Source organism: Sinocyclocheilus grahami, unplaced genomic scaffold (genome assembly GCF_001515645.1).
Source record: "Sinocyclocheilus grahami isolate Dianchi unplaced genomic scaffold, SAMN03320097.WGS_v1.1 scaffold519.1, whole genome shotgun sequence".
Lineage (NCBI taxonomy): Eukaryota > Metazoa > Chordata > Actinopteri > Cypriniformes > Cyprinidae > Sinocyclocheilus > Sinocyclocheilus grahami.
This window is the reverse complement of record NW_015505698.1, coordinates 68,850-78,577: the sequence shown is the minus strand read 5'-3', so window position 1 is coordinate 78,577 and position 9,728 is coordinate 68,850.

The following is a 9,728-nucleotide window of genomic DNA, read 5'->3' as shown; positions in this document are numbered from 1 at the left end:
GTGTGTGTGTGTGTGTGTGTGTGTGTGTGTGTGTGTGTGTGTTAGGGGTGGAAGTACATAAATAGGAACATGTAGAAAAGTACAACAGACATAACAATAGTAGAAAATAGTAATAGTAATGATGACAATAGTAATAATATACATACACACACACACACACACATATATATATATGTACATATATTTAAATATATATATATACAGTATATTTCCCGAGTGTTAAATTAACACTGCTTGGAGCATATATGGTCCCACTCTAAAAGAGTGTTAAAGTAACACTGAAGCAGTGTTAAAGTTAATGAGATAATTATGTGATTAATTAAGTGCTGATTGAGCATTAGTGATGAACAGCTGCTGTTAACAAGCAGAATCACTGAAGAAAAGAGAAACACAAGAACTACTGACTTCAGCCACAGCCTTAGATGAAATCAACTGAAATAAAATACATTAAATCCATCAAGATTTCAGCAGATGATAATTAAACAACTCCACAAACAGCAACACCAGCTTCACACATTAATAACCAGTTAGACTTCAGTTAGTCTTTGTTGAGAATTAAGGTTTAGATTTTTTTTTTCAACACCGTTTTGGTGATTAGCATTTGCTTTAGTTGCCTCTTGACCCTTGACTTGTTAGGAATTAGATTCTCGTTTACTGCAACAATTGTGTTTATAAAGCACATATGTGATGACAAGAAACTTATGATTCATCCATTTCATGCGTCTGATTTTTTCATTGCGCTTTTTCTAAATCTGTAGTGCTCTTATGATTTATGTATTATTGCAGTTTTATGATATGAGACAAAGTGTGAAAACTAAATGAACCATTTTTAGAAATATAGTTCGTAGAGAGGTTTAAACTGCGGCACTCATAGACATGAAGAATCAGCATGTGAATCTCAGTGATGGTGACTAAATATTCTGATAATTTTGATATGTTTTTTGAAAATCACAAAACAAGGCAGTAAAAAGTCACAACAAAAATAAAAGCAAATAGTAAGAATAAAAGAAAATCCTAAAACAATGCAGCGGCGTAATTTATTCATGACGCAATGCATGCTGGGAGCAATGTATGAGTTATGATTGGTGCACCCAGAATGCACTGCAACATGAATCTGTCTGATTGTCACCATTGCTGAGATTCATATGCTGATTCTTGATGTCTGTGTGTCTAAACAGAACAGATGGTTTACACCGGTGTGCAAAGTGTTTTTAAAGTTCTTCGTGGGTCTTTGAAATGCAGTTGTAATCAATAGCATAAACTATATTTCACATTACCACTGATGACGTGCATGAATCAGGTCATGCATGACAACTACAACAATATCAACAAAACGGCCAATATGACTTGATCACATTTTGTCTTGATGTGTCTTACCATAACCAATGTGTTCCATAAACACAGTTACAACAACCAGAGAAAAACTAATGTTAGTTAAGGATCAAGAGCACAAATGAAGCAAACACTTATCTCCACAGCGGTGACTTCAAATTGTATTATTTTCAATAAACATTAACATCTAAACCTCTGTAAATTCTTAATAAAAAATTTTTTGAAACTGGTTAGTAATGCATGAGGCTGGTGATGCTGTTTGTGGATTTGTTTAGTAATCTTCTGCTGAGATCTTGATGGATTTAATGTATTTTATTTCAGTAATTTGATTTCATCTAAGGCTGTGGCTGAAGTCAGTTGTAATTCTTGTGTTTCTCTTGTGTTTCTCTTATTCTGCTTGTTAACAGCAGCTGTTCATCACTAATGCTCAATCAGCACTTAATTAATCACATAATTATCTCATTAACTTTAACACTCTTTTAGAGTGGGACAATATATGCTCCAAGCAGTGTTAATTTAACACTCGGGAATTTACTGTATATATATATATATATATATATATATATACATACACACACGTATGTATGTTTCGTTTTCCCCCCCCACTCTTTCCCTTGCTTATGTTCCAATAAATGCGTGTATATCAATAATTGATGGACGTATATGAGAGATAACCAAGAGGGGTGTAATTCTATTGTATTATTTTGAGTGGAAGTTGACAGGTTTTCCATGGAGATGTACTCTATTAGTAAGTTTTTCCAAGATGTAATATGTATGGTGTTCCTTGAGTTCCAGTTCATGAGGATAGTTTTCTTGCCGATAGTTAGAGCCACTAGGAGTAATTGACTATTTGTATTGTTTAAATTGATTATGGATATGTCACCAAATATACAGAGGGAGGGAGACAATGGGGTGTGATAGTGAGTCAGTAACGTTTTCCCAAAATGTTTTAATTAAGGTGCAATGCCAAATGGCGTGAAAATAGGTGTCTGGGGTGTTTTGTGTACAATGTGAGCATGTTTCTGAAGTAAAACCCATTTTAAATAATTTTCGTCCAGTTAGGTGAAATCTATGAAGTACTTTATACTGTATAAGTTGCAGCTTAGCATTTTTTGTCATGAAGTAGATATTTTTGCAGATTTGTGTCCAGAAGGCGGCATCGGGAGTAATAGATAAGTCTGATTCCCATTTAACATTTGGGAAACTTAATGTATTGTCTGATTTTGATCTCATTCTGTATATTTCTGGTATATTTTTTTTGAGTTTGTTATATTAATTAGCGCTGAGATTGGAGGGGAAAGGTCTAGGTTAATTGTCCTAGTGTCAATCTTTGATTGAACTGAAGATTTGATTTGTGAGCATTCCAAGAAACAATTACTCCCAATGCCGTATTTCTGGACCAAGTGGGAGAATGGTGCCAGGTTATTATTATGAAAGATATGCTGAAGTTGTGTGATGCCCTTTTCTGCCCATGTGCGTAAGTGGATTGGCTTCTTGTTAGCTGTAAAATCTGGGTTATTCCAGATCGGGGTGTATTTAGATGGTGCAAGAGGAGTGTTTGTGATTTGGTGAAGTTTCCACCAGGCTGTCAGAGCTGCTGCTGCTATTGTCGGCATTTTAAAACAGTGATGATTTTTGATGGTCTTATGGGTAATTCTGAAGTGTTAATATCCTTGCAAATTGTTTGTTCAACGTCTAGCCATGTGCTTTCTGATGAGTCAGGGTGAATCCATTTGTGTATATTTTGGAGCTGATTGGCCAGAAAGTAGTGGTAAAAATGTGGTGCTTCCAGTCCTCCTTGTATTTTTGGTTTCTGTAGGGTAGTCAATTTGATTCTTGGGGTCTTGTTTTTCCAGTAGAATTTGGTAATGATTGAATCTAGTGATTTAAACCAGAAAAGGGTGGGTTGTGTTGGTGTCATTGTAAATAAATAGTTTAATTTAGGGAGTATAGTCATTTTAATTACTGATATTCTGCCCATAATAGATAGTGGTAGGTTCATCCAGCGTTGAAGATCATCGTCTATTGTTTTAAGTAATGAGTGTAGTTGAGTCCAAACAACTCTGATAGCCTGGGGGAAACATTAATACATGTGATGTAATTGGTGCACAGAGGAATTGGTGGTGTCTGGGATGTCACATCCAAGCTGGTGGAATGTAATGAAAGAATAGCAGATTTACACCAGTTGATTGAGTATTCAGAAATATTTGAGAATGAGTCAATGAGTTTAATCGTTTCTTGTAGTGATGGTGGGGGGTCTTGTAAATATAATAACATATCATCAGCATAAAGACTTATTTTGTGGTGTATATTTAGTGTTTGAATTCCTTTTATGTTGCTGTTTTGACGGGTGGCAGCTGCTAATGGTTCGATGAAAATGGTGAATAGTGAAGGGGAGAGTGGGCATCCTTGTCTAGTCCCCCGGTGCAGTGTGAAGCTACGTGATGTTAGTCCATTGGTAGTCTCGCGTAGCCTGACGGCTGAAGGTCTGGAATACATGGCAGCTTTCATTGGCCAAAGCCCGCCCATGAGGCCGTTTGATCGACATGTCAAACAACCAATCACAGTTTGTTTCGTTTCAGCGTCATGTTTCGGGCGTGGAAATGTCGCCACAATAACAGACATTTCGAGAGTGTAAAACTCTCGGACGTATTTGAAAGATTCTGTGCCGCGAACTTTAAATATTTCACATACTTTTGAAAATCCAGCGTTTAGTTGATCCTGATAAGCGCTCGTCGTCACAGTTGTAAACACAACGGCTTTCTTCTTTCGTGAGGGGGTTTGTCGTCTATGGAAGGCCAAAAGGGTCAAAAACACAATTTCACGTGTTTTTAACCCTTTTCGCCTTCCATAGTCGTCACGGCATCTTTGTTTCCAGGCGAAATGTTGCAGAACGTGACACGCACATCTCCTGGAAATCCTGTATAATTCAACCAATCCGATGACGACTTCGAAACTCCTGAAGTGTTTCCACTTTTGTGTGCCATATGCATCAGACGTTTAGCCAACGGTCCGTGGGCGCGATGTCTGAGGCTGAAACTAGTCCATTAGTGATGACAGTGGCTGAAGGTGATGTATAAAGAATTGTAATCCAGTTAATGAATGACTCCCCAAAACCAAACCTCTCTAGTGTGGAAAACAGGAATTTCCAATTGACTCTATTGAAGGCTTTTTCTGCATCGAGAGGGACTATGATGGTTTGGTTTTTTTAATCGATGAGTAATACATTAAGTTAAAAAGTCTACGTGTGTTGTTAGATGCAAGTCTACCTTTAATGAAACCAGTTTGGTCCGGATGGATTATAGATGGTGTGACTTTTTCTATTCTATGGGCTAGTGCTTTGGCGATGATTTTAATGTCTATACATTGATTAGGGAAATTGAACGATAGCTTGACAGTAGTGTTGGGTCTTTATTGGGTTTGAGAAGGAATGAAATTGTGGCTGTGTTCATGTTATCTGGGAGTTTTGATTTTTATTTTGATTAATTTATCATTCGGATGAAGAGTGGTGATAAAATGGACCAAAAGTGTTTGTAGAACTCAGCGGGGAATCCATCAGGACCTGGTGCTTTATTGTTTGGCATGAGTTTAAGATCATTAAAGATTTCTTGTTCTGTTAAGGGGGATTCAAGAGTATTTATTTGATATTTACTAAGTTGAGGTAGGTTGATATTGTTGAGAAATGAATTGATGTCTTTCTGAGTCTGGTCTTTTTCAGAGGAATATAATTTACTGTAAAAAATTGAAATATTTGATTTTTTTCCCCGGTGAATTGGTGGACTTCCCTGCTGTGTCTGTAATAATTGGTATTGTTGTTTTTTTCCAGTGTTGTAGGGAGCCGAGAATAAATGACTGTACTTTGATGATTTAATTTTGTTATCTTCAGATTCTGATGTGTTTGTTGCAGAAGGCATATGTCGGCCTGTAGTTTATTTTGATGATTAAAAACTTTAATCCTCTTTGTCTGAGAACCAAATCCACGAGCGTTCTAGGTTACAAAAGCGATAGATGACATGTTTTAATGAAAAATAAGCCGAAATGTATATTAATGTGTGGGTCTATTCGTACTTTATGTGTATAAATGTGAGTGTGTGTATTCGAAGGGGTATGGCCATGCATATGTGTGTGTGTGTGTGTCTGCTGGCCTTTTTTTAACATTAACTTATATTGTCTTCTTACATGTTGGCCCTTGACTTCTTAACTTTAATGTTTCTGAACCGCATTTGTTATAGCAAAAGTTATCACCAACAGGCAGATGCAGCACTTAAAGACTGCATCCTATTTCCGATATGGACACTTGGACACTGGCACTTGTGTGTAAGTCTTGATGGTCAGTTGTCATCATTTAGCATTTTAAATAGGTGTTGAAGACAGACGTGGTGCAGTTTTTTGTCCGCTCTGATGAGGAGTGAATAAGCCATATGTGGAATATACAAGACTAATGCACTGGTCCGTCAACATTTGATTGATTTACATATATTCACAGGTCATTTAAAAGGATGTACATTCTTGATTCGTCCGACCCTTGTGGTTTTGGGCAGGCGTATTATGTGTCCATGTTCAGGTTTTCTTCTAATATTTAGGGACTGTTCTTTGTCCCCTGTGCAGTACAAGGTTTGGGACTGATCTTTGTCGCCCGCTGTTAAGTGCAAAGTTTTGGAGGCATTAACTGCTGTTTGTGTACTTTTTAATGTTTGCTGATGTGATGGTCCTTGCTTAAAAGATCCAACACTAATCTCTATCATAAAGACTTAGACTGGTTTATTTAGAAATGTGGCTATTCTCACTTTCCATTTAGAAATTCCTGCTTCTACGCCCAAATCTGCTGAAATTCAGTAGTTAGCACTAGGCAAGTTATAGTGGCTGCAGAGCAGTATGAAAGATGAAGGAGTGATTTATCATTTAATTCTGTGTGAGTTCTCATTTTGAATGCCTCTAATGTTAGCACCAGTATGTGAAGTGTGTCGTGGATCGTGACGTGACTCCTGACATTGTTCGTGGCCACGGTGGCCTGGGCGGAGCTCGCGCTTGGGGCTTCTTGTTATTGTTGTGTTGGCCTTCGCCATTAAAGGCTTGACTAAACTATTCTCTCGTGTCAGCGATTCAATATACCTCACCTACACACTGGTGTGGTGGCAGCGTTATCACATTCACTCCCCAAACGTTCTGGTGAGCTCACGTGAGATCTATTCACGCTACAATCGCGCGAAAGTGAGCAGCATTGTGGATTATCTCCGCTGACGACACTCGAGATATTAGCCATGGCGAATACACACAGAGCACCTAAGCAGTGGTGCCTAACGAAAGTTGAGACTGTGAATTAATTTGAGAACTGGCATCAGAACCTTGTTTACACATTGTCATTGGACAATGAGTTCGCTCCTTTTCTAGTTGACGGCGCGCGCTGGGAAAAGAAGACAAGGGCTTCACCATTCAGAGGTTTTACCGATGACGACGACAATGATGTTCCCGCGGCACAACGGCGCACGCGCCAACAAAAGGTCAGCATGCTCGAGCTTATGCTGGGGCAGATCGCTAACTACTGCTCTGTTATTTCCCGAAATACTATTGCATTCACATCATGCAGTCACCCTGCCTCGAGGATTTCCATGGTCACGTCCCCGTTAGGCTGACCATCGACATTGATGCAACTGGAAACATGATAAGGGCAGCATGTGCCACCAAACTGGGCCTTAAAGACTCCAGCAGTATGCAGTCTCGTCAGGCAGATGGCTCCTCTCCATTGAAGGTGGTTGGAGAAACACACACACATTTTCAATTAGGCGGGCACATGCTCTTTTTTGATGGACTTGTGGTAGAAAATTTGGATTCGGACATTCTCGCTGACATCCCCTTTATGGAATGTAATGACATTTCTATCAGCCCCGCTAGACATCATGTTTGTGTGGCATCAGACACATACGAGTATGGCGTCAATCGGACGCATGGAGACAGACATGCTATTCGGCGAACTTCGTGCTACCTCATCACATACTGTGTGGCCTGGGGACTTTGTCAAACTTGAACTTCCAGCAGAACAGTTTAGGGGCTATAATGGTGCTGCTGGCCCCTTCCAAGCAAGGGTAAACATGGGGCCTGTCCAGCCACCTCAGCGAAAAGGAAGGGTCCCGCAGTACTCCAGAGTCACTTGGTGTTTTTCGAAAGCCCGAGGACATTGATGTCAATGTGGAATATGTCAACCCATCGTTTCTTGTCAAAAAGCCTAACGGGGGGGGGTTTAGTTTTGTTACAGCATTCGTTATAGCAAACCCCAACCGTCGCTGATGCGCCCCGCTAGACATCATGTTTGTGTGGCATCAGACACATACGAGTATGGCGTCAATCGGACGCATGGAGACAGACATGCTATTCGGCGAACTTCGTGCTACCTCATCACATACTGTGTGGCCTGGGGACTTTGTCAAACTTGAACTTCCAGCAGAACTTGCAAAGTTTAACGAGGAGCTCGCTGTTGAGCCGCACGAGGACTGTACACACTGGTTTGCTCCATCGTTGTTTGTAGGGGTGTCCGGAAAAATCAGAATTCCCAATCTGACTGACGCACCACAGGGCATTAGAAAACATGATCATGTATGCCGTGTTCACATGACCTACTTACCAGAGCCCCAAACTGAACAAGCTCAGGTGGAAGTTCCTCAAGCTGTCACTCGCAAGCCCAGTATGCACAGTACGACACTATTCTCTGACCTTATCTCATTAGACCCCAATGGCATTATGAAGGCAGACATTAGAGATAAATTTCGGGAGGTCCATAGGGAATTTGATGAGGTCTTCAGTCCACAGTTTAGGGGCTATAATGGTGCTGCTGGCCCCTTCCAAGCAAGGGTAAACATGGGGCCTGTCCAGCCACCTCAGCGAAAAGGAAGGGTCCCGCAGTACTCCAGAGTCACTTGGTGTTTTTCGAAAGCCCGAGGACATTGATGTCAATGTGGAATATGTCAACCCATCGTTTCTTGTCAAAAAGCCTAACGGGGGTTTCGTCTTGTTACAGCATTCGCCGATGTGGGCCGTTATAGCAAACCCCAACCGTCGCTGATGCCGAATGTCGATGCCACACTGCGTCTGATAGCTCAGTGGAGATATATCATTGCGACAGACCTCACCAAGGCATTCTACCAAATTCCACTTTCCAAATCTTCTTTGAAGTACTGCGGGGTGGTCACGCCATTTAAAGGAGTCCGGGTGTATGCCAGATGTGCTATGGGTATGCCCGGCTCAGAAACCGCATTAGAGGAGTTAACCGGTTGCGTGCTTGGCGAGCTTCTTCAACAGGGACAGGTGGCCAAGGTCGCTGATGACCTGTACTGTGGTGCCGATACCCTTGAGGATCTTCTTGCAGTGTGGAAAAAGGTCTTAGTGGCCCTCCAGGCATGCAATCTGTGCTTATCTCCCAGTAAGATGACCGTTGCCCCAGTCAAGACTAACATTTTGGGGTGGGTCTGGAATCAGGGTACTATTCGTGCCAGTTCACACCGCATTTCAACATTGGCCTCGTGCACCCCTCCTGCAACTGTTAGAGGTCTGCGGTCCTTTATTGGTGCGTATAAAGTCCTAGCTCGTGTCCTTAAGAGTTGTGCATCGATCCTTGCCCCCTTCGACAACATGGTCGCTGGTGGTGAGTCGACCGCTGCGGTTGTGTGGTCAGATGAGCTCCTCCAGTGTTTTCATAGGGCTCAGTAGGCGTTATCTACTAGTTGCGCTGTAACAATACCACGACCTGATGATCAACTTTGGATTGTCACCGACGGTGCTCTTAGGGATCCAGGGCTAGGCGCGACAATGTATGTTACGAGGGGGGAAAAGTTGTTGATTGCCGGACACTTTAGCGCTAAGCTTCGCAAAAATCTGATCAATTGGATTGCGTGTGAGATTGAGGCCCTAGCTATAGCCGCTGCTCTGAAGCATTTTGGTCCATATATTATTCAGTCATCACAGAAGGCGTGTGTGCTCACTGACAGTAAACCATGCATACAGGCCTTTGAGAAGCTGTGTAGGGGGGAATTTTCTGCGAGCACCCGCGTTACTACTTTCTTGTCTACTGCAAGCCGCTTTCAGGTCTCTGTTCGTCATGTTGCTGGGGCTGCTATTCTCCCTTCAGATTATGCTAGCCGCCATGCTGCACAATGTGACAGTCCGGCATGTCAGGTGTGTTGCTTCGTCCGTGAATCCATGGTCTCTGTCATGTGCCGTACTGATGTTGCCGACATCTTGCGGGGAGCTCAGAAGTTGCCCTTTGCCAATAGGGCCACATGGTTGTCTATTCAGGCTGAGTGTCCAGACCTCCGCAGGGTACGCGCACATCTTCGGCAGGGTACACGCCCTTCCAAGAGAGTTACCAATGTCAAAGATGTGAAACGGTATTTGAATACTGTTAC